Here is a 26376-nt window from a genome sequence, read left to right as displayed (position 1 = left end):
AGCAAAACATCATGTAGCTTTTATCCACTAGATACTGCCCTAAGTACATTGTATATGTTATAAGATTTTATTTTTCCCCCAAATCACCGAAGCTTCTGGAAACCTTCTACTAATGTCCCAAACTCCAATCTGCCCCGTCTTAGTCTCCTGATTATAGTATCATTGAAATTGCTAGGAAAACTGGCTATTGTGTAAAATTTCTAATTCACTGGTCTGATTTGAGAATTCAGTTCTTTGTGTGTGCTATCTCCCATGAGCAATGCTTCTGGGAGCCTCCTGCTACATGCTTGCACATATGCAAGAAATTCTTCAGTATATACACTGTAGCAGACGCTGCCTGGCTTCCACCTATATGCATCAGCCTTCATCATTTTATCCATGGGGATCTAACTACCATACATAAGCTGATGTATATCTTTGCCTGAGGCTTTTCTCTGGCTTTTGAAACATTATCTGTCTCTCAGCAGGTCAGAAGTCCCAGGTAACTAATGATGATGGGAAGCAGAACTTAAAGATGAGGGAAGTTGGTGCATAAATATGTCCTGTTGCTTTAGCCTCACCAAGCCCTATATGGGATAAGCTGACTGAGCTTACCCGTATGATAATGCCCTAGCTGCCCACGATGTTCACTTGCTTTATAATCTACTCTGTGCTGACTTTCTTCCTTTCTCTGTCTTAGTTTCCCACTTCTTCCTAATGGCTCCTGAAATCTTTGACTGAGTCTCCTTCTAGGGTTTGCCTGGGGAACCTTTTTTCTGCCAAGGGCCATTTGGATATTTATAACATACTAGAGGCCCAGTGCACAAAATTCGTGCGGGGGGGGTGGGGGGGCGACGTCCCATCAGCCCAGCCTGCAATCTCTACAATCCGGGACCCCTTGGGTGATGTCCGACTGCTGGTTCAGGATCGGGCCTAAACCGGCAGTCAGACATCCCTCTCACAATCCGGGACCCCTGGCTCCTAACTTCTCACCTGCCTGCCTGATCGCCCCTACTGGCACCCTGCCAGCCTGATCACCCCTAACTGCCTCTGCCAGCCAGCCTGGTCACCCACAACTGCCGCCCCTGCCAACCTGGTTGCCCCCAAGTGCCCCCCCAGCCTGGTCATCCCTAACTGCCCCCCTGCCAGCCTGGTCACCCTTCACTGCCCCCCTCTGCTGGCCTAGTCGCCTTTAACTGCACCCCCCTGTCGACCTGGTCACCTCCAACTGCCCCTCCCCACTGGCTTGGTCGCCCTTCACTGCCCCTTTCTGCTGGCCTGTTTGCCCCTTTGCCCCCCTCTGCCAGCATGGTCACCCCTTACTGCCCCCCCTGCAGGCCTGGTGACCCTCAACTGCTCCGCCTGCCAGCCTGGTTGCCCCCAACTGCCCCCCGCTGCTGGCCTGGTGCCCCTAACTGCCCCCACTGCTGTCCTGGTCACCTCTCACTGCCCCCGCCTGCTGGTCTGGTCGCCCCACATGGCCTGCTGTTCGGTCGTTTGGTCGTCCCTCCTAACCCCCCTGCCGGCCTTGTTGCCCCACTCAGCCTGTTTGGTCGTCCGTTCGGTTGTCCGTTCAGTTGTGATGGCTCCTGGCTCTATATAGATGATAGATAGATAGATAGATAGATAGATAGATAGATAGATAGATAGATTTCACGGGTCATACACAATTATCAATTTAAAAATTAGCCTGCTATATTGGGTCAAACATTTAATTAACTCACCCCTAATGCCTTGGCAGGGCCATACCAAATAATTTTGTAGGCCTTATACAGGCCACAGGCCAGATGCTCCCCACCCCTGTTCTAGAGGAAGCTAAACTAAGACATATCCAGGACTCAAACTTCAGTGCTGCAGATTCCATAGTTGTCCAATTTACAAGCAAGAGTCAAATAGCTTCTGCAAACACTTATATTATTTTACCCTCAATGTCAGTGTGTAGTGGTCTTATTGATTCACAGCCTCAAGTAAAATTTCTTAATTTCCTTCAACCTAGTTTGTGAAAAATAGTTTCTCATTGTGGAAATAATTTTATTTCTTATATTAAATGAGAAAAAAATATTTCCATGTATATGTATGTTAATCTTGTTTCCTCTTCAGAGCAAATACCTGTTTATGGCTTTTACTCATGCAAGCTAAGATGCTTGTCTTATTCTGATGCATTGCTATGAGCTCTTTATATATTCAGTATACTAATTCTTAGTTGTCTTGTATGTGTTACAAATTCTACCTTTTTATTTCTTCAACTTATCTTTTTGCTGCAGTTTGATAAACTGAGTTTTTAATATTGCTAGTTCTATGAATAGTCTCTTATGGTAAAGCATAACAATATGTATTTATTTAAGTTTGCCTTTCATAATTCCTATATTTGAAATCTCAGGAAAATGACTGCTGATTTTGTTGTTGTTGTTGTTAATATCATTCATAATGCCTTGTTTCTTTATAGTTTTCTAAGGTTTTGTGTATGTGTGTATGCTAACATGTACATAGGCCAGATATTTGACTATGAGTGCATACTTCTCCAATCTTTATTAGATGAAATTTTGTAAGTCTGTGTTGGAAAGTTCATTTGTCCAGGGTGTTTGTGTTTGCATTATCTATCAAGCTACTGTGGCAATATCAACCAATATTAAAATAAATTCTGACATGAAGTTTTTCAGATTACATATGTCATATGATTTTGGACCGCAAACCCACATAATTTAGGTTATAAATTATATTAAAACTTTACTTTTCACTTCATCTACAGTTATTTTGTTTTCTGCAAATGGTCTTTGCAATTTTAAAGTCTTTGGAAATGTAAATTTGTTATTGATTGTCTTCATCTCTGGTGGCATATTTATTGTTGTGTTTGGTAATATTCTATTATGTATACTAATAAAAGGGTAACATGCTAATTAGGCCAGTAGTCTTCCGGACAAAGCCATGGTGGCGGGGGCCGAGGCAGAGGTGATTAGGGGGAACTAGGCCAGCAGGGGAGGGCAGTCATGGGCAACTGGCTGGCAGGGGAAGGCAGTTAGGGGTGACCAGGCCGGCAGGGATGGGCAGTTAGAGGGATCAGGCAGGTAGGCAGAATGGTTAGGGCAGTCAGGCAGGTGAGCGCTTAGGAGCCAAAGGTCCTGAATTGTGAGAGGGATGACCAACTGCTGGTTTATCTATACTAATAAAAGGATAATATGCTAATTAGACCAGATATGTTCCAGAAAACCATCCGGATGTCCTTCTGGACAAAGCCATGGTGGTGGGGGCTGAGGCAGAGGCGGTTAGGTGTGACCAGACCGGCAGGGGAGGGCAGTTAGTGGTATCAGGCCCGCAGAGGAGGGCAGTTGGGGGTGAGATCAGGCCGGCAGGGGAGGGCAGTTAGGGGGATCAGGCCAGCAGGGGAGAGCAGTTAGGGGGATCGGGTAGGCAGACAGAATGCTTAGGGCAGACAGGCAGGTGAGCAGTTAGGAGCCAAAGGTCCTGAATTGTGAGAGGGATGTCCAACTGTCGGTTTATCTATACTAATGAAAAGGTAATATGCTAATTAGACTGGTCTTCCAGACAACCATCCTGATGTCTTTCCAGACAAAGCCACGGTGGCGGGGGCTGAGGCAGAGGTGGTTGGGGCAATCAGGCCAGCAGGGGAGGGCAGTTTGGGGTGACCAGGCCAGCAGGGGTGGGCAGTTAGGGGGTTCAGGCAGTCAGGCAGGCAGAGTGGTTAGGAGCCAGAGGTCCCAGATTGTGAGAGAGATTTCTGGCAGTCAGACATCCCCCAACGGGTCCTGGATTGGGAGGCAGGTCGGGCTGAGGGACCCCCTCACCCCCCCGCATACACAAATTTTGTGCATGGAGCCTCTAGTCTACACTAATAAAAGGTAATATGCTAATTATACCGGGTCAATCAGAGATCTTCCAGTCATCCTGCCTTCCTTCTGGACAAAGCTGTGGTGGTGGGGGCCGAGGCAGAGGTGGTTAGGGGCTATCAGGCCAATAGCGGAGAGCAGTTGGGGGTGATCAGGCCGGCAGGTAGAGGCAGTTAGGGGCGATCAGGCAGGCAGGCAGGCGAGCAGTTAGGAGCCAACAGATAGGGCCTAAACCAGCAGTCAGACATCCCTCGAGGGGTCCCAGATTGGAGAGGGCACAGGCTGGGCTGAAGACCTCCCCCCCATGCATGAATTTTGTGCACCGGGCCTCTAGTGAGATAATATTTGACAAAACTTAATTTTTAGGAATTTTCAGAGACCTGTAATGAGGATTCTTCACTTTAGAAAGTATTTCAGGTTAGATATTCCCTTTTTGGTAAATTTCTAGTGCTCCATCTTCTACTGCACCTTCTCCTCTTTGTGTTGATAAAGATTAGGATGTGGGTGTAAGCATTTTTGTAGCAGCAGTGGAGAAAGTATATGGTATTTGCATTGTCTTGTGGATTGAAACATGCATCTTTTTGATCTATGGTCTAGTGACAGGTTAATGTGACCTGCTATAAATGGCATTTCATTATGCCATGCTGGCACCCACATATGGATATTGTCATTCTCAACATTTACATCCAGTTGTACATCATTGAATAATACAGCCTGTTTATTGTGAACACAGGCCTTTGATGACCCATCTGTCCTCTCATTTCCTACCTATTCCCTCACCTTGGCATGCTACTACTTCTGTATCCCTGAATACATCATTCAGAAAGGAAAGAACCAGAAATGTACTCAAGATCATCCACAGACATTTCTCTCTATTACATTGTTATTCACATACATTTTGGCACGTGACGATGTCCTATTGTTGTCTATTTTCAGTTCACCAAACCAGGAGATAGATGCATGAATGAATGAAGGTAGGGGTAGATGGATGGATAAATGACGGACGGACGGACGGACGGACGGATGGATGGAAAGACAGATGGATATATATACTAGTAAATCATTCTTGCTTAAGTAGTAAATCATTCTTGCTTAAGTTTTCTCCTCAACCTCAATATTAGGCTTTCCTAATTTTGGAACTTTTTCCAATTTAGTCAGTACGTATATCTAGAGCATCTTGCTTTCCATATCTAATTCATTCCCACCCCACAGTTCATAGAACAAAGGGAGAGAGTTTTCCTCACATCCTACAATTAGTACTTCCTCTACATCATATTCTGAATTATCTCTTCAATCAGTTTTAAGTTACTGAATGATCAAGTTGATTCATCTTTACTTTTGTCATGGGGAAATTAGGGACTTAATGTTCTTCTAAGTAGAAATGTTAGCTTTCCATTCCAAAATGTGATTCTCATTAGATGGAGATTTATCTTTAAATAATGACCAGTAACAGTCCATTGTATACCCAAAGTACATTATTTCCAAAAGTACTGCTAAACAGGGCAGAAAGACAGGGTGACAATGCCATTACTTGTGTCCCTTGAAAGAGTTACCAGATTGAGCAAATAAAATATAGGATCTTCTCAATTAGAAAGTAAAGATTTCTGTCTTACTTTTCTCATGCTTTAAAATGTATTATGCAAATTAACTATTATTGATTATTTTAAAAGAAAGTTTGGCTAGAGAAATAAATGTTACTGGTTCTAATCTGGCTCTGTTATTATCTAATAGTATAATAGTTCACCTGGGTCCTTTCTTCTCTTTAATTCAGATTTTTCACATATAATTAGAAGGGATTGTAACCCCTAGTTTAAAAGTGTCTTTAAAATACTATGCTTTAGCCAATCACTAGAAATTGTATAGCATGCTAAATATCAACCTTTCCTACCCTCTCTTCAATTGCCATCGGAATGGCATACTTCCATTTCAGTCATCCCTTTGGACCGGCCCAAACTTTTGAACAACCTTGACCAGAGTTACTTACTATATCTTTCATAGGATGCTCTCATTTACATTTTTGAAAATGGCCCCAAAAGAATGTGTCAAAGACTATATTTAATATTACACTAAAATGTCTTATCGGGCACATTAGGAAATTGATACTAATGGCACTTCTTCTCCAGAGAGCTGGAACTGTGTTAATGATCCAGCACTTGTAACCATTTTGGCGAAGTCTAAAATAGTTCCTAAAGGTCTTTTTTAACACAAAATACGTTCTTAGAATTTTTCACAAAACTCTGCATTGCTTTTTAATGTGTCGCATTGTCTGTATTTTGTAAAATATCCATCATGTAAAAGTTGTATAAAAATAAAAGACGTTTAGAATAGCATGTATGTTTTTTTTTAATGGCTCATCAGGAACTTCATTTATCTTGTGACAACACCTGAACTGATTTAATATAAAATAAAAAATGAGTTCTGAAAGAGTTGCTGAATTATAATGTCACGTGAAGTCCATGTATCCTACTAAAGCGTCGGCTTTGTAAAATCATACACTGGTGAATTAGGGACCTAATGTTTGTAAATGAAAAAAAGAGAAAGGAGTCTTTTGCAGCTTTCATTTGCCATCAATTATACTTGCATAACCCTGATGGCATTTCAGAATCCAATGCATCAGGTCAGCACTTGCCAGGTGAGCAAAGTGCTCCCATGGTGCACATTAGTTTGGGAAGAAGGCCTTTTCTCTCAGTCATTGGGGTGTCATTTAGCACAACAAAGTGGCAGTTCATTACATAGTACCCCTGTGGCCTGAAAGAAAGAACATTCCTATCAAATTTCATTTTCTGGGACTAGATTATATGATTATATTATATGGTAAGACTTGGCTCATTTTAGTTACTTCTACTGAATAAAATATCAAAGTAATTATTGTCTATAAATTGCAATCAATTATGTAAACTCTGCATGAAAATTACTTTAAGGGCCTTTAAATTATTTATTGTACAGTTAATTAGTGTAGTAAGTTAATACTGAAAAATCGATCAGCTTTTTTTAAAAGATGATTCAGGAATTCATGAAACACTTGGATTTATATTGGATTATGGTGGCAACATTCTAATTGGAAAATACTAAATCATTTCTCAATTTTATTTAAATATGACACATGCAGTACTCACTAAGATATATACTTGGAAGAAGGTATTCTAAATTGAACTAATTTTTCTAATTATATTATAATAAAAGATTGACTTCCTGACAAAGTATTCAGAGTGCAATATTTTAGATAGAATGAATAGAGCCATATTAAATTGATTAACATGATATGCCATTATACTATATATTTGTAACTTACAAAGGTTGGTATATGTCATTTGAGTAGACCAAAATCACAAAAAATGTTATTTAAAGTATAGCAGATTGTTGAGTGTATGGAAAGTGAATTAAGAAGAGAAATCTGGTATATAGCAGAAGAAAAATAAATGAAGTTCTTTAGTAAAAATAAAAAGCAGGTTCTTCTTCTTTGAGAGAGAGAGAGAGAGAGAGAGAGGATATCTGCTTATTATATTTTTCTCTAAAAACCCCAGTAAAAACACTGGTGTTTTTTCCAAGTAAGTTTTTTTTTTGTTGTTGTTGTTTTAATTTCTTTATTGCTTAATGTATTACATATGTGTCCTTATCCCCCCATTGCCTCCCACTCATGCCCTCACCCCCCTGGTGTCTGTGTCTATTGGTTAGGCTTATATGCATGCATACAAGTCCTTTGGTTGATCTCTCCCCATTACCCCCCTCCCCCACCTTCCCTCTGAGGTTTGACGGTCTGATTGATACTTCTCTGTCTCTGGATCTGTTTATGTTCATCACTTTATGTTGTTCATTATATTCCATAAAAGAGTGAGATCATGTGATATTTATCTTTCTCTGACTGGCTTATTTCACCTAGCATCATGCTCTCCAGTTCCATCCATGTTGTTGCAAATAGTAAGAATCCCTTCTTTTTTACTGCAGCATAGTATTCCATTGTGTAGATGTACCACAGTTTTCTAATCCACTCATCTGCTGATGGGCACTTAGGCTGTTTCCAAATCTTAGTGATGGTGAATCATGCTGCTATAAAACAGGGGTGCATATACCCTTTCTGATTGGTGTTTCTAGTTTATTGGGATATATTCATAGAAGTGGGGTCACTGGGTCAAATGGGAGTTCCATTTTTTAGTTTTTTGAGGAAACTCCATACTGTTCCCCACAGTGGCTGCACCAGTCTGCATTCCCACCAGCAGTGCATGAGGGTTCCTTTTTCTCCACATCCTTGCCAGCAAATGTCATTTGTTGATTTGTTGATGATAGCCATTCTGACAGGTGTGAGATAGTACCGCATTGTCATTTTGATTTGCATCTCTTGGATGATTAGTGGCTTTAAACATGTTTTCATATGTCTCTTGGCCTTCTTCTTTCTTCTTTTGAAAAGTATCTATTTAGGTCCATTGCCCATTTTTTGATTGGGTTGTTTACCTTCCTTTTGTTAAATTGTATGAGTTCCCTGTAAATGTTGGAGATTAAACCCTTATCAGTGATAACATTGGCAAATATGTTCTCCCATGCAGTGGGCTTTCTTGTTATTTTGTTGATCATTTCTTTTGCTGTGCAAAAGCTTTTTATTTTGATTTAGTCCCATTTGTTTATTTTCTCTTTAGTTTCCATTGCCCTAGGAGTGGTATGAGTGAAGAAATTGCTTTGGCATATGTCTGAGATTTTGCTGCCTGTGGATTCCTCTAGTATTTTTATGGTTTCCCGTCTTATGTTTAAGTCCTTTATCCATTTTGAGTTTATTTTTGTGTCTGGTATAAGTTGATGGCCTAATTTCATTTTTTTTTTGCATGTATCTGTCCAATTTTCCCAGCACCATTTATTGAAGAGACAAGGTGGGAATAGAAAGATCAAACCTCAACATAATAAAAGCCATATATGACAAACCCACAGCCAACATCATATTCAATGGGCAAAAACTAAAACCATTTCCCCTAAGAACAGGAACAAGACAGGGATGCCCACTTTCACCACTCTTGTTCGAAATAGTACTGGAAGTACTAGCCATTGAAATTAGACAAGAAGAAGAAATAAAAGGCATCCAAATTGGAAAAGAAGAAGTAAAACTGTCCTTATTCGCAGATGACATGATACTGTACATAGAAAACCCTAAAGACTCCATCAAAAAATTATTAGACTTCATAAACGAATTCGGCAATGTAGCAGGATACAAAATTAACCCCAAGAAATCTTGGCATTTATATACACCAATAGTGAACTTACAGAAAGAGAGACCAAAAAAGCAATCTCATTTACCATCGCACCAAATAAATTAAGATACCTAGGAATAAACTTAACTAAGGAGGTAAAAGACCTATACGTGGAAAACTACAGGACACTGAAAAAGGAGATAGAGGAAGACATAAACAGATAGAAGAACATAACATGTTCATGGATTGGTAGAATCAACATCATCAAAATGTCCATACTACCCAAAGCAATCTATAGATTCAATGCACTCCCCATTAAAATAACAACAGCATATTTCACAGACCTAGAATGAACTTTTCAAAAATTCATCTGGAATAAAAAAAGGCCCTGAATAGCTGCAGCAATCCTGAGAAAGAAGAATAAAGTAGGTGGGATCTCAATACCAGATATCAAGCTGTATTACAAAGCCACTGTTCTCAGAACAGCCTGGTAGTGGCACAAGGACAGACATATAGATCAACAGAATAAAATAGAGAACCCAGAAATCGACCCAAACCACGATGCCCAATTAATATTTGACAAAGGAGGCATGAACATACAATGGAGTCAAGACAGTCTCTTCAATAAATCATGCTGGGAAAATTGGACAGGTCCAAGTAAGTTTTAAAATCAACAGATAATACATGGTGCAACCAACAATCTTGTGTACCTTGGATGTAGTTTTGCTTTGAAGCGTACTTGAAATTTACATGAATTTCATAGAGGATGAACAAAGTGAAAATGAACTAAGTATAGAGAATAAACAAATAAGTATATGTTACAAAAGATATTACTTCCTAAAAAATGAATGGCTTAATTTGGACCCAGATCTTATTGAGGTTTTGTTATTTGTTTATTTTTATAAGTGCAACATGTTTTATATTTGTTATAACAAACTCATTGTTGATTTCAAATTTTATTTCAGTATAATACAAAATGCAATTTGTGTAATATAGATATTAAAATATCATAAGACTTTCAAATGACTAATAGGAAAACTTGAAAAAAATTATAACTCAGTGTGTATCTGTGGGTGGGGTTAGGGATGAATTACACAGAATCGTGAGTTAGTAAATGTTAGAGAGAGAAATGGCTTAGGAATCATTGGGTTCAATCTCCTTATTTTGCAGGTGAGATAATCTAGTATGAAAGTGACTCAGTTAAGGGTCTATGAGTTTTAGAGCAAAAAACTGACCTACATATTACCTGAATCGAGTCTGGTGTTTGCATCACATCTCCCTTGGTCATAAGCTCTAATTGCAGAAATATTTTCAGATCACAAGAGTGAGTAAAAAATATTTACAAACATTTTTGTTATGTATTTACAATGTACTTAATTGTCTATTGATAATTGTTTATCACATTCTTTAGATTTTCATCACTTACAAAATAAGCGATTCAAATAGTTAAAGTGAAATTGCAAAAGTAATTTGAATGTATTGATATAATTGTTCAGTCATGGCTCATGATGTAGAGTTATTTTTTGTATTATTGATTTCAAAGTGTTTATCTAGGCCTTGGGGGAATTTAGCATTATTACAAGAGGTCTTTGAATCCATATATACATATGCATCCACTCAAAGAAGTGATACTGGATGTATAAGTACTATAATAGGTCAGTACATTTCTAGATACAGTACAATTGTTTTCATGAGTTAACATTGTAAGTTATGTTAATATATATGTGCACATACATATGCACATGAACATATGCAAAACGTGCACATATATACATTCACATAGATAGCCTTGAAAGGGTTGAGACATATAAATATTAATGTCATGTATTATGCTATAAGAATTTGTTTTTATTTCACTGTTTATAATATTTTTTAATTTTTAAATTACAGTGGACATATTATATTAGTTTCAAGTGTACAAAACAGTGATTATATATTTATGTAACTTACAAAGTGATCACCCCAATAAATCTAGTACATACATAGTTATTAAAATGTTATTGACTATATTTCCTATGCTGTACTTTACATTCCTATGACTAATCTTTTTAAAAATATATATTTTTATTGATTTCAGAGAGGAAGGAGAGGGAGAGAGAGATAGAAACATCCATGATGAGAGAGAATCATGGATCGGCTGCCTCCTGCAAGTCCCCCACTGGAGATCAAGCCCACAACCAGGACATGTGCCCTTGACCAGAATCGAATCTGGGACCTTTCAGTTCGAAGGCCGATGCTCTTTCCACTGAGCCAAACCGGCTAGGGCTCCCATGACTAATCTGTAACTACCAATTAATGAACAAGCAGAACAGAAACAGACTCATTGATACAGAAAACATTTTTATGGTTTCCAGATGGGAGGGTTCTAGGGGGTGGGTGAAAAAGGTGAAAGGATTGAGCAGTGCAGATATTATGATTTTTTAAAAATATTTTTTATTTATTTCAGAGAGGAAGGGAGAGAGAACCAATAATGACAGAGAATCATTGATTGGCTGCCTCTTGCATGCCCCACACTGGGGATCTAGCCCGCAACCTGCAACCTGGGCATGTGCCCTGATCAGGAATCAAACTGTGACCTCCTGGTTCATAGATCAATGCTCAACCACTGAGCCACTCCAGCCAGGCAGATCTTCTGATTTTTTGAGCATGAGCAATCAATTAGCTGTTTTAAACTTATTTTTTCCTATCTGAAATTAATCAGTCTATTCTCATGTACCTTGTCTCATCCTTACTACTATATCAAATTTATACTTCTTAGGAGTTACATACCCCCAGTTAGACTATAAAATCTCAAAATCAGGACATGTTTTAGTGTTTCTGGGCCAGCCAGACTATCTAGCTCATAATTAGAATCAAATATTTATTTAAAATTTCTGAATAATTGAATATTACTCTGAAAATTATAAAGTACTTTATCCATCAGGGCATTCTTATTTTGTTCTAACTACCCTTTTAGACCAACTACTTCTTCAGGCAGAGGAAATGCATTGTATAATTTCTGACCCCATTGCCCATAAAATTGGTAGTAGATACTTAACAAAGTATTTTTGTATGAGTGAGTGAGTTTTTATACTTCTAGCACATGTGTCCCTAGAGATTGCAAGTACTTCATAAAATAAAACTATTAACTCAATATATCTTCTCAACAGCTCTCTTTAAAGTAATGTAGCTTTTATTAACATTATGTTACCCAGGATCATCTGTGGGGATGTCCAAAACATACCTAAAACAACGATTTAATAAAAACACACAAATCCTAAATTTGGAGCCAGGTTTTTTTTGACTCCTACCTTATTCTGCTTAAGGATAAGATTTTGTAGACTTCCCCACAGGGTTTACACTGGTCATATTAGCCTCTCTGAAAGTCCAACCTTAGGAGATCTACCATGCTGCCTCATATGTAAATAAGTAAATAAATGAATTATTAAAATATTTAATGTTGAGGTGAAGTCATTTTCCTTTCACAAAAAACTAAACATGTGTCAAGATAATTTTTGTTTTAATTTATGGTATTCTTTCCACGCCTCTCCCTCAGTTCCCAAGGCACCTGTATGTTGATTTCACGTACCACCAGTGGAAAATGCATTTTAATATCTAATTGCTACCCTTTGTTTCAATTCAGTATTTGTATAGTTGAGCATTCAGGCAGCAGCTGTGTCCCTTGGAAGTTTCAGGTACTAAATACAAAGAGAATATACACAATTTTACATGATTGTTGTATTCAAGAATTTATGTCATTTACATATGTCACATATTATATTTTAAAGCCTCTATGCTAGTGCAAGTCTTGTGTTCTAATGCATTTGGCTTTTTGATGTCTAACTAATTCAAATTCAGTTCTGACTCAAAAGGGGTGCAGAAACTCATCTGCCTCCCTCAGTACCACTCCTAAACACATTTACTTCACTGAATATGCTAAACCAGGCCTTAAATTTGCTGTCTATGTGTATGAGAATGAAAACCAGATGTCCATTGATAATGGTATTGCTGATGCTGACACTTTGTTAAATGAAAATTCTTGCAGTGTTGCTGAAGAAGCAGAAAATTTAATGTCTCTTATTTGAATGAGTTTTACCTTTTTATCTGGAAATTCTATAAAGCTGAGTAGACTCACAGAGATGTAAGTATTGCAGGGCTCAGGAATACTATAAATAATTGCCTAACAGCTTCAAAAATCATGATTCTGACATGAGGTTATACAAATTCTAATTCACTAAGATGACCACAAGACAAAGATTATATTAAAAATTAGACCAACTTTAGAAGAGCATTAATCAGGGTATGCTCTAATTTTTTTTAACCATAGGTATAGATGTTATTTAAAAGGTAGTTAAAACACATATTCAAAATTCTATGACCACTGTGAAATATATGGTGTGCTGCACCATTTTGACCTTTTTAAAATTCTTCATCTCAGTTGGCCAGTCATTTTAGTCTCTGCAACAGGTTACTGTACTTCTTAATAGGAGGAGAAGGGAATGGTCAACTCTTTCAAAATCTTGCTTAGAATACTGAAAAGGTCAACAAACTACAGCAGAGGAATGTAAAAATGAGACAATTGAAATCTGATACCTCATTTTTGTGACGAAGATTTTTGCAAGAATTGAAAATGTCACAACACGAAGTCAATTTTCAGGAAGAGATGGATACATGGCACTGACTGAATCCATCCTCACCATACCATTAGCCTGTGATCTCAACTTTCTGATTAAAGAACCCCCTGCTTAAAAAGAAAATACAGCTTTTTTTTCTTGTGGTCTTTTGCTATTTTTATCAAATATATATTGTGTGAGAACACAGAAAAGAAAAAATAAAATTTAGTGGCTCTTAAACAGCTCAGACTTTGCTTCCTGAGGAGACATATGGCATCTGGTAATATCAGAGACATTTTTACTGTCATGACTGGGGTGGGGGATGTTATTGGCATCTAGTGGGTAGAGGCCAGGGATGCTGCTAACATCTTACAATGCACAAAATAGCTCCCCACAACAAAGAATTATCTAGCCCAAAATATCAATAGTGCTGCCATTGAGAAACCTTGAGCTAGATAAATGTATAGTATTGTTAAATATGTTTGATCAATTACATTGCCCTTCAGCATGAAGAACTCCCATTACATTAAGGTAGTATCCAGCAAAGTCCTTTATATACAGTGGATGCAAATTAAGTGTCTACTGCTGCTGCAGATGACAATTTCGTATAAAAAGAGAAAATGCATATAACCAAGAATAGACATTCAGGTTTTATAAACCACTAGAGGCCCGGTGCACAAAATTCGTGCGGGGGAGAGGGGTCCCTCAGCCAGGCCTGCAACCTCTCACAATCTGGGGTTTCTCATGGGATGTTGGGCCTAAACTGGCAGTCAGACATCCCTCTCGCAATCCAGGAGGCTGCATGCACCAGTGACCATACTTCTCATACAGGTGAAAAGCATCTTGCTGTTGTATGGGCAGCTACATTTTTTTGCCCTGATTATAAAAAGTAGTACATAACATGACCCTTCTGAGGCAGTAGTACCATTTCCCCATCTTATGGCTGAAAAAACTGAAGCAGAGAGAAGTTAAGTAATTGGCTTTATCACACAGTTATAAATGTCAGAATCAGGCTGACCACAAAATGTGCAAGCCAGAGTCCATGCATGTCATCGCTGCATCATCCTGTTTTTTCAATGTTAGAGTAGCCTTGCCAGGTTTTAATTTTTAAATCTAAGAGACTATTCCCAATATATAGGAATGCATGTTCATCCCCATGTAGAATAAAGGATGTAGCATGTGGACAGTTTGGAGATTATTCTAATGAATTAGGATTAAGCAGCCATAGATCTCTTTTTCAAATACTTTCAGAAGCCACCTTCCTTGTTTAACTGTGTGTGGGATGTAGCTATGGCATAGAGACTCACAATCCAGGACCCCTCAGGGGATGTCAGGGTCCAGAGTGGGGGGCCCAATTGGGGCAGGGGACAGCCTGGGGGAGAGGCCGCTGGGAGGTTGGGGGCGGGGCAATTGGCTGCCAGTGAGTGTGGGGCAGGGCAGACAGGGGCTCAGGAAGAGTTGTGAGTGGAAGGCCACAGGGATGCCCTTCCGGTCTTTGTGGCTTGCCTGGGGTTGGTGGACTGCTTGCTGGCAACTGCTGGCTTTGAGGTCAGAGATGCGAGCCCCAAGGCAGAGGGATGGGTGGAGGGCACACAGTTCCGGCAGCAGTGGCACGGGGAGGAAGAGCCCACTCCTCTGCTGGCCCATCCCCAGGTCGTGGCCCCTGGTCATGGTGGCAACTGCTGGCGCCCTGGGATGCACATGAGGCTGGCACCAAGTCTCTGCATCCAGCAGGAAGGGCACTTGCTCCCCACCACCCTGATCTTACAAATGCTGTGGTTGAACTGGAATACAAAAGTAGAAAGATCAGTGCGGCCGAGCTGAATAAACTACAGATTTGTAGCCTCAATATTCTAATCTCTCCAGCTAATGGTAGTATCAGGGTTAAATTTTACAGTCCTGCTAATTCAAGGGCATTGATATTCCATCCTGTGGATATTCCCCCATCCTACTCCCTGTGGGGGAGGGGCAGACACTCAATGCAGGAGCTGCCACCTCCTGCATTGAGTGTCTGCCCCCCATTCAGTGTGCATCATAGTGACTGGTCATTCTGCCGGTCGTTCCGCCTGTCATTCTGCCATTTGGTCGATTTGCACATTAGGCTTTTATTATATAGGATGTGTCATGCATGACTTTTGAAATAGCTTTTGAAAAACTACTGTTTCCCTCTAAATCCATAATGCAAAATATTCAGGAATTAATATAATGGGCAAAAGGCTCAATTATCAGGTGGCATCAGTGTGAATGGAGTTTAAGTTGAAAAGAGGAAAGAAAAAATATGGGAGCAAACTGGATACAACAGACAGAAAGCACTTATTACACGCCAGGCTACACGTTTTATGACACGTCCAGTCTATCATCCTGCTGCTACCATGCCCAACTTCCTGAAAGGTAAAATCAATCATGTTATTGCCCTGAGAGGGTTGAAAACTTTTTTTTATAAAGACTTGGATAGTAAATATTTTAAACTTTGCAGGATATGTGATCATTGCCACAACTATTCTACTCTGCAGTTGTAGCATAAAAACAGTCATAGACAATATGTAAACAAATGGTATGGCTGTGTTTCAGGAAACATTTCTTTACAAAAAGAGGTGAGAGTTGATTTGACCCAAGGGCCATAGTTTGGTGCAATCCTGAGTTAAAATCTAACTTCTTTCCTATTACATACATTTTGCCATTCTCAATTATTTTTTTAAATATATTTTTATTAATTTCAGAGAGGAAGAGAGAGGGAGGGAGGGAGAGAGAAACATCAATGATGAGAGAGAATCATTGATCATCTGCCTTCTATACACCCCCCTACTGGGATTGAGCCTGCAACTCAAGCATGTGCCTTTGACTGGAATCAAAACTGGACCCTTCAGTCTGTAGGCCGATGCTCTATCCACTGAGCCAAACCAGGTAGGGCCCATTCTCAATTGTTTAGATTCATCTCAAATGTCTTTTTTTGAACCTTAATTGTGTCCGGTGCTCCAGAAATACAAAACTGCGAACAGTTCTTTGAGTCATCAGGTTAGTTTGTGCTCTGTGAACTCTCCATGTTCTCTCACCTGTTAATGGTTTCCAGGTGTTTAGTGAAAAGCTATTCCTATTGAATACTCAGATGAAGCATCGCCTTAAAAGCATTTCCCATCACCCCTCTCTGTCTCATGCTTATAGGTTTAATCTCTCTCCATTGTGTGTCCATGTACCTTGCATGGGAGACTATTATCCAAATTAATACATCACTGAAATATCTTTACATATCTCCTTTACACTAGACATGGGTAAGAATTGTGACTAACTAGAACATAACACCTTGCCTGACCATCAGAGACATATAGTAATTGCTTTTTGAACAAAATATGTTTTAGCACAAATTAAATGTGATAACTGTCTGCCAAGATAGGTTGTATTGAGCTTTCTAATATGTAACCATATATGAAATATGGCATTCCTTAAGCTATATCATAAAACTAATGTAAGTAAATCATGATTAGTCACAATTTACGCATTTTGCTTGAAGGTCATCAGTGTTATTTTAAAAACAGAAATAATAGAGACACAGCAAATAAAGAACATAAAAATGGTGTTTATCAATCTTAGATACATAATAAACATTAGAAAATAAAACAGATGCAATTGGAAGGAAAGGGAACATAACCATCAATCTGTGATCTTCTCAAGGTTCCAGATACATCATTTTAAACAAGTGTCAGTCCTGCATTTCTCACTACAATCACAATCCAACAGCCCCACTGCCAACTAACCAGTCTTCCGCTGAGCAGAAACTGCCACTTTGGTAGCCACAGAAATATTCTTAGTCTTTTCCCATGCAAGGGTAGATCCTTTTGAATATATCTTACCTTAACATTCCGGATATTCTGAGATTTTTATCATACTTTTGCATCAGATCCTCAAACAGTGATTTATAAGGTCTCAGGTGAAAGCAGCCCCTAAAATGGAAATCTCACTGCTTCACATATTTTAATTGTTTGGGATGTGCAATCTGGTTTCTTGTTTGCTTGCACTATGTTTAGAATATAGTTGTGTGGTAAAGACCCACAGTCTTCCTATGCCTGACTTGAAACCATTTAGCAAACACATGTAGAGGCTGCTCAGGGAAGAGCTGAAAATTGAGGAAGAGAGTAGAGAGACTTGACTAAAAAGAGAAGTTTGTTGGAGGAAAATAGGTAACTCTTGGGAAAGTGAGGCATAAAAGGAAACATCAGACCGTCAAATGTTTAAAAGTATAATCCTCACGGGGAATGAGAAAGCATTTAGTGATGTGCTCAGATTTGGTGTAACTATATGAGAAATGGAATGGAGGTTAGAGAAAGACAATTTGGGTAAAATACATGAAAAACTTCCTGACAGTGAAAATTGCTGGATTATGGAATTATCCCTCAAGGGAAGTGGCAGGAGTCACATCACTTGAATGGTTGAAATCAAGAGAGACAAAACACTACTGAAAGTTATTTATCTGTTGATTCTGCATAGCGATTGTTAAGACCCCTTAGGGATGTGTTCTATCGAGGAGATGATATTTCAGAGGCTCTCTTCCATTATTCTGAGTTTCATTTTTCCAAATTTTATATACAAATAACAACAACAACAACAAAAAGACCCAACAGTTTCTTTTATATCCTATTTACTAGGTAGTGATATTTTTTTAAATAGCATAAACTTATCCTAGACAAAATGTGTTTGGATGTTCTATAAATGCTATGTTATTTATTTTGTTCCATTTTATGTGGGGAAAAAGGAATTTGGTATCATATTACCTGGCATTTGTATCCTGTGTCATGACACATGATTGTGTAATCCCAAAGTCCTCAATTTCTCTGAGGCTTAGGTTCTGCGTTCATAATAATGTGGTCAAAAATGATATACTTTTTCTAAGGGCTGGGTGAACCACAAAGCAATAGAAAAAACATCATTTGGTAAAGGCTAATTACATATTATAATCAACTCTGTTTTTATCTTAACATTTGAGATGATTATTTTATTCTAAATTGATTATATGTTCAAGTTTCTTTTTTTCTGGTAGTGGTAATGACTTGTGCTAATATATTGTACTATATCTTATAGTTATTCTTGGGCCTTTGCCATAGTAAGGGAAGATGTATTGGCATAAAACTTAGTAAAACTCTTCCAGAATTGAATCATAGTTTTATTGCCTACAGTAGCAAAGCTTTCTGATTGAGTTGGGTAGCTCCAGATATCTGTGCATATATGTGTGTGTGAGAGAGAGAAGGAGAGAGAGAGAGAGAGAGAGAGAGAGAGAGAGAGAGAGAGAATGAGAGAGAATACAGGAATACCTCATAGATTCTGTTCACTTTACAAATCACTAGATCTCACAGAAAATGTTGGACTATGGTGGCCAAGTCTTCTCAATTTAAAATGGGGAAACAAATCTACTTGGAGATTGTTCTGAATATTCCCTCCTTATCCTGTTCTACCTGGAGCAGCAGTGAATCTTCAATAGAGATAGTGCAGGCTCTTTCTCAAACAAAATGGCAGGGGGAAAAAACATGCCTAAGTTCATACATATTATTGAGTGCCTCATAATGCAACTATAAAACCCTGCAAACCTATTTGGGGTAATTCTAAAGCGAGAGCCAAGTGCAGACCAACAGGAACCGTGATAACAACATCATTTGGCTAATGTGCTGTTTATGTATACAAAATGCTTTGCAAATGGTAAGGGGAAAATCACCAGCAGAATAGATTCTAAAAGCATCTTAGTTTTCTAAAGCCATACTTATCTAAAATTGTAACAAAGAACAGCAGGAGGTGTGTGACAATGAAGCCAGCCTGAAATGAAAAAAGTTTCAGCCAAATGTCAAAATACAAGGAAGGAATTTCTGAGGCAAAAGGAAAAAAAAATGTATTGGGAAGTGGGAATACAGTAGTTTTATAGAGATTTGAACTTTAAATTATTCAGAACTGCTACAATCAAAACTAAAACACGTGTATGTGTGCCATCTGCTTGCCTCCAAAGAGAAGTCTTTGGAGAATTAATTTCAGCTGCCAGAGTTGCAGGGGAAGAAACTGGTCTCTAGTTTATCCGAATCATTACTTGGAAACGGGAACTCAAGAACAGAGAAGAGACTCGGCCGTCTGGCTGTGTCTCCACAGAGAGCTATTCCCTAGAGATTTCAGCAGCTGAAGAAAAATACGAAGATAGGTACAGAGAAGTAAGGCACAGCCTGCAAAGTCAAATTTAGGTGAAAATAAGTGTATGTGGTTCCAAACATGTTTAGTGTACTGATGTACATAAATAGAGATTTAAACTATCCCGTTAACATATTTTTAGAGGTAAACTAAAAATGTTAGTTTTCCAGTCATGTTAAATCATGTTTTGTTAAGTCATGCTTAGGCAAGACACTTATTTTTGTTCATCCTCTATTAACAAGACAGCAAAACCTGGCATTTTCTGGCCAAACTGGAAAATGAAGAATCAGTGTTCCTGCGAGTTCCTAAGTCCCAGTTTCTGATGATCTTTACTTAAGGGCATTAGTGCTTTCCGTTGGGACACTAATGGACATATGTAGCCTTTGCTTACAGAATAAACTAGTCAACAAATATTTATTTTTTTCTACAAATAAGAGAATGTTGAGAAGTATAATTTATCCCCTGTGGTTGTAAGGATTTTAAAATTTAAATAGTGAAAATTGAATCCATATATTTGAAAACAAATAATCCTAAAAGAGATTAATAACAATTCAAAAAATATCAAAAGGCAGCATATGATTAATTACCTGGCAATTCTACACGTTGTAGGCATTGCATGTTCAAAGAAAGATGAAATCATGTCAGTTACAGTATACAGAAAAGACTTCCTAGAGTCAAATTTGAACTGAGTTTATGAAGAAGCCAGCAACAGTGAAAATTGGCTAAGAGGAAATCCAAGGATGAGAAAGGGATTAACTTTATTTATTTAGGAATATGCTTGACAAATTTAAAATAAATGGCTGGATGCATGAATGAATGGATAAAGAGACAAATATTACTTTTCAAGTCCAGCAGCTCCTTTAGTTAAGACATGCAAATGTTGGATAAAGTTTATCTTTGGGAGTACAGAATATGCAGTATTTTTTGTGAGCCCATGGTATTGCCAATAGCAATATCGAACACACCATAATTTATATAGAAAGTATTTTTTAACCCTCACCTGAGGATATTTTTCCATTGCTTTTATGGATAGAGTGGAAGGGAGTGGGGGAGAGAAAGAGAGAGATGGGTCGCCTTCCACATGTACCCAGATTGGGGCCAGGAACAAACATACAAACCTAGTATGTGCCCTTGATGGGGAATCAAACCTGCAACCCTTCGGTGAGCAGGCCGATACTCTAATCACTGAGCAACACTCGCCAAGGCTAGCAAGTATTTTTAAAGAATAGAACTGAAAAGTATATTTACTCACAAATGAGCTTAGTATTTACTAAGTATCAGTTCAAGTAAATTGAGATATTAAACATCAAATTATTCATAAATTTATATCCAGCTTAAGTAACAAAGACTCAAGAGTGAAAACCAGCTTTTGAGCCCAGTAAATAATACAATTAGCATATCAGGTTTTTTTCTTATTCTCTTCCATTTGGGGAATTTGTATTTGTGAAAATAGGTTAAAATGATGTTTTATTTTTTTTTCAGTTTAAACGGAGTAAATTATTTTATTAACTTATTTGTAAGTTTGAGGTTTTTGAAAATAAAAGTTTAGTTGGGAGTAAAGTGACATTCTTAGTAGTACAAACGATGCTCATATATTAAATTCATATATTGAGCAACACATATGCTGTTGGCATTATACAAGATCTCTGATATGGATTATGTAATTTCACAACTGAACTATGCATTCTTTATATTTATCCCAATTTTACCCAAGAAAATTAGACTGTAAGCGGGCTATTATATTAACACCAAATCTTTATTATTCACTTGCCTAACTTAGATGAAAGTAGATACGTATCAATGTGTTACAGTATTTTTGACATCACTAAATCATAAATCATTGACAGAATAACTCTCAATTATAGAGTATCTTCTCAGAAATGCAATAATCAGTTAATTAGTATCAAACCATAACCTGATGGACTGATAAAAGAAGTAAATTTATTTTAACCTCTGACACAGAAAAAACACACAAATCTATTGGAATGACAGAAGTCAGAAGCAATAGTGGTCATGAATTTCATGCTCATGATAATATGAAGGATATATGGCCTAGGGTCTTTGTGTATAAGGTCACTGAAAACCATACAGCACAATTCACTCATTTATAGATGAGAAAATTAAAAGGCTAGAGAATTATAGTCACACGGAATTTTTAAGTTCATATTTGTTACTGTCCTTAAAATATATTTGAATTGTATGTTGCTAGCCTTAGACCTCCAAAAATGATTTAGGGAAACATTACTTATACCAGTAGATAATTTTAGGGAAAATATTTTAGAAAAATATTTAATATGTGAAGCTAAATTTGATTCAATAATCATTTTCATGCAAAATTATAGAATTTTAATGAGGTTTTAAAAAATTTAGATGGATTTTTGGCACTTAGATACCATATCAATGATAACTCATATACTAGAAATTAAAGCACCAATACTCCTCTCTACAGTCATAGATTAACTCTATGTCATTATCAATGTGAAGATTCAGTGTTCATAAAAGTTAGGTCTAGCTATAATTGTCTTGAAAACTATCATGGTATTGACCATGATTTTTAAAAAATTAGAGTCCTTGAATGTTATTGTTATGTATCTGCAACACTCTAAATTATATGAATAATATAAAAGATTATAGAAATCATTGTATATGAAAAAACATGATTTGATTCCAACCTCCAGTCATCAACTTCTTCTACATCCAGGATTACTAAACAAACATTATTATTTTTTTTTAGTTTTTCCATTGGTAAATATCTAATTCTTACCACCACCTGTGTGTGAAAATTATATTACAGGGAATTTATTAGTAAATGCAGCAAAAGTCATGGGATTGTAATATGGACTTGATGTAATTGAAAATTAGTTGGCTACATGCAGGAATTCCTACCAGATGGGACAATGGTCTCTTATGGCAACTCCCTTCTGTCTTTCTTCTATAAAAATAAGATATTATTCCCACAGAAGCCATCACAATGATAAAATAGAGACAGTAGATGTGAATCTTTTTAAAGCTCAGTGGAAGTGATACCATTGTAATTAGCTAGATATTAATAACAGGAAAGGAGCAAAAGGGAGGCCAGACACTCCCCAGGGAACCACTGGCCCATTCCTGCAGATTCCTGGGGGGAGGGACTGCACAAAGGGGAGGATGGGTGCATGCACAGTGGGGGTGACATAGGGAAATACCTGTCAGTCAAGCTGGAGAAGCATGGATTGGCTAGAGTAATCAAGACCACTCCAAGCCCACAAAAGTTTGGGGGATACATAAACGCCCAAACAAAGGAGCTCTCTCTCTCTCTTGGTTCCTGGGGTTCTCTTGTTCATGCTTCCTTGCATTTGCCTGTATTTCCTCCAAGCCATGTGGCCCTACAGTCCCCCACTCAATGGACTGATGGACTGCAGTGGGGAACACAAGCTAAGCTAGCCTGAGGCTGGACTGGACGCCGCTCCAACATGGAAAGGGAGCTCTGGGCACTGGCTCTGCCTCTAGCTCTGCTGAGGCCATGGCTATACTTCTTTCTGGGTCCAACAAAGGGAAATGACAGCATGGAAACTCAGGGGTTCGATAGCACAGAAATACAGCTTTCTGCAATATCTCATCCTCCCATGTGAGTCTCAGAATATTGCTTCTCCTGGATGATCACAAGAATCCCACTCCCACCAGCAACCAGTGGAGATGAAGACCTCTCCCCATTGACAACAGAGACTCCAGAGCAAATTTGTTTCATAAAAAAAGTGCTTCTGATTTTTTTAAAGCTCCTTCCAGTTTTACAGAAATATTAGCATGTAATGTTGGCCTTCATTATAGTTATTAGATAAATGCTAACAGAGTTAGAGAAAATGCATTTTCAGCTGAAATGGATTCAAGTTGTTCTAGTTAGTTATGTTACAGAGAATCAAAAATTAATCAGTCTACTATTATGGTACAGCTGATTTTAAAATGTTTTGTGGATCTTTAAGCATTTATGTTTTAAAGAGTTATTATTAAACATGATGGTAAGCCTACGAGTTGAAAGCAAAGCACACTCTAAGCAAGCTGACATTCACAGGAGAGCAAAACAGCACCTTCCTTCTGGTGACGACCTTTGAGCAAGTCCTTTCTAATCCCCAGATCCACCAAATGGAGATGTTGTATTATGATGAAGTTCAAACCTACAGGAATCAGGATACAGAGGGAACACAAAAGTTTGATATGGATTTTTTTCTTTTCTAAAGTTCAGAACTGTAGGAATGAATTCTGCACTCCCAAGTTATTATTACAATAGCAAAATTCATTAGCTGACTGTAATGGCATTGTAATACTCTTCAAACCAACAATAAATAGCTTTTTAAGCACTGTGTTTAACTTAATAGCCCTTTTAGCTCAAAAGCAAAGGTTTGTGTCATCCTTAACTGAAGCACACTTATATTGTCTCGTGCTGAGCAGCTGAGAGCAGATTAATGCACTGCCACAATAGTATTTTTTTTTTTTACTTTTTCTCTCAAATGGTTGAGAATAGCATTTGCATCAATGTCATGACACATGGTGTAATTGGAGGGTTCTGGGCCATGAATACGTATCAAACTGTTAGACCCTTGATATCTGCTTAAACAGTATGGTACTCGAAGTAGAACAGATGCCCTAGTTTCAATGCCAATGCATCACTCCATCCCCTCAAGCTGCCTTTTGTAATTGTCAGTTCAATATCAGTATCAGGGTCAGAAACTGTAGAGTTCATTACATATTTCCTACCTTCTAATAACCTAAGAGTGTGAAAAGGCATGTCTGAAATGTATTAACTGTTTAATCTCCCCTTTGAAACTAGATCACTCTCAGTTTTCAAAAGCTACACCTATGTTTTTAATATTTATCAGTCAGCATTCACAACTATATCTTATACAAAAATTACAAAAGGAATTAAACATTTCCCAAAAAACACACACAACTGTTCTTTTCATCCATAAGTGGATGTATATAAAAATATAATAATACTGCTTATGTTCTGTTTTATAATTAAGCCAATAAATAACTATGAATTTTTACCTTCTTAAATAAACACACCTTTAGCTGCCCTTAATATTCCTGAGTATAGATACTGACAGTAAAGAAATGGAAATATTTATTGAACAAATAGAACCAATAAGTTTCCCTAAAATCACACATATTCCCCAAGTGTTTACCATGTGTCTGTCACTGTGTCCAGTATTTACATGTATTAACTCATCTGTATCTCATAATAGGCCAGTACACATTTTACAGATGAACAACTGAAGCCTAAAAGTTAGACTTATAGTTGCAAGAGGTCTAGCATGTGTCAGAACTAGAAAGGTGAGCCCAACTCAGCTCTACACAGTGCCCATGTTGGTAATTAACTGAGACTGCTTCGTGCCTAGACTAGGCCTCACACCACATGTATTCTTAGAGCAGACTCAAGCTAATTGTGAGTCCTCATTAAAAAATTGCCTTGTAGGGTTTTCCAGAATATAAATATGCAAAATAATAAGGTTGTGCTGAATGATTCCTCAGGTCCCCTTAATTCTAAAAATCCCATGATATACTTGTAAATTAAACCAATCTTGTAAGGTTCAATTCACCTATTTTCCTTTCACTCAAAGCTATGACTTCCTTAAAGTCTTATATTTAATTATAGACCACTGTACTAAAAAGTAATATATTTCCTGGGTCTACTCAGTGCAATTTGAACACTTTATAAGAAGTCACATAAGCAAACATTTCTGGGTCAGCAGCAGTGGTTGCAAAATCAAACAAGATGCTGAAGTCCATAGAATTCTAAGTGTAACCATTCAAATGCCAGTTAGCAGCTGACTGAGCAAGAATTTCTGAGATGATACTGAAGATTTAGAAAAAGGATTTTGCTATATGAAACGGCTTTTGTCTTTTTGTACCCATCAGAAAAAAGTTCTCATAATCATACGTAGTTAATACTATTCACATAAAGTGAGTTACATTTATGTGTGTGTGTGTGTGTGTGTGTGTGTGTGTGTGTGTGTGTATTTATCTTATCCACATATATGTATTTAATATTTTAGCTAACTGTTTTCTGTAGAGAAAAGAGGGAACAGGCAGGATATTGTGAATATTAAATTCTCTGTTCCTTCTCATTAATATTCCATAAATTTTTCAAATACTTAGAGATATAAGTTAAAGCTTGAATTTAAAGCTCAACTTTTTATGTAGCATTTTAAAATGAGAAGTTATGCATTTCTCAGCATGAAATTTTTTGTAAAAAGTACAAATAAAGGAAATGCCTACAGGTTTTAAATTTTGGGAAGCAGTTTTGAATTTCTGCTATTATTTTTTCCTATACTTAGATAGGTTTTAATTAATCTTTTAATATATTTTTCATTCATTTTTAGGAAAAATTAACCCATATTTAACCCCATTACCAAGCCTGTGAATTACAATTTAAAAGAATTAAATATTGTTTTCATTTACTGACTATATTTTCATATACTAAGATAACCTAGATTATTTTTTAGAGCAGTGGTTCTCAACCTGTGGGTCGCGACCCCTTTGGGGGTCAAACGACCCTTTCACAGGGGTCGCCTAAGACTATCGGAAAACACATATATAATTACATTTTTTGTGTGATTAATCACTATGCTTTAATTATGTTCAATTTGTAAC

This window comes from Myotis lucifugus, unplaced genomic scaffold (assembly GCF_000147115.1).
Source record: "Myotis lucifugus unplaced genomic scaffold, Myoluc2.0 scaffold_25, whole genome shotgun sequence".
Classification (NCBI taxonomy): Eukaryota; Metazoa; Chordata; class Mammalia; order Chiroptera; family Vespertilionidae; genus Myotis; species Myotis lucifugus.
Note: the sequence above shows the minus strand (reverse complement) of the source record.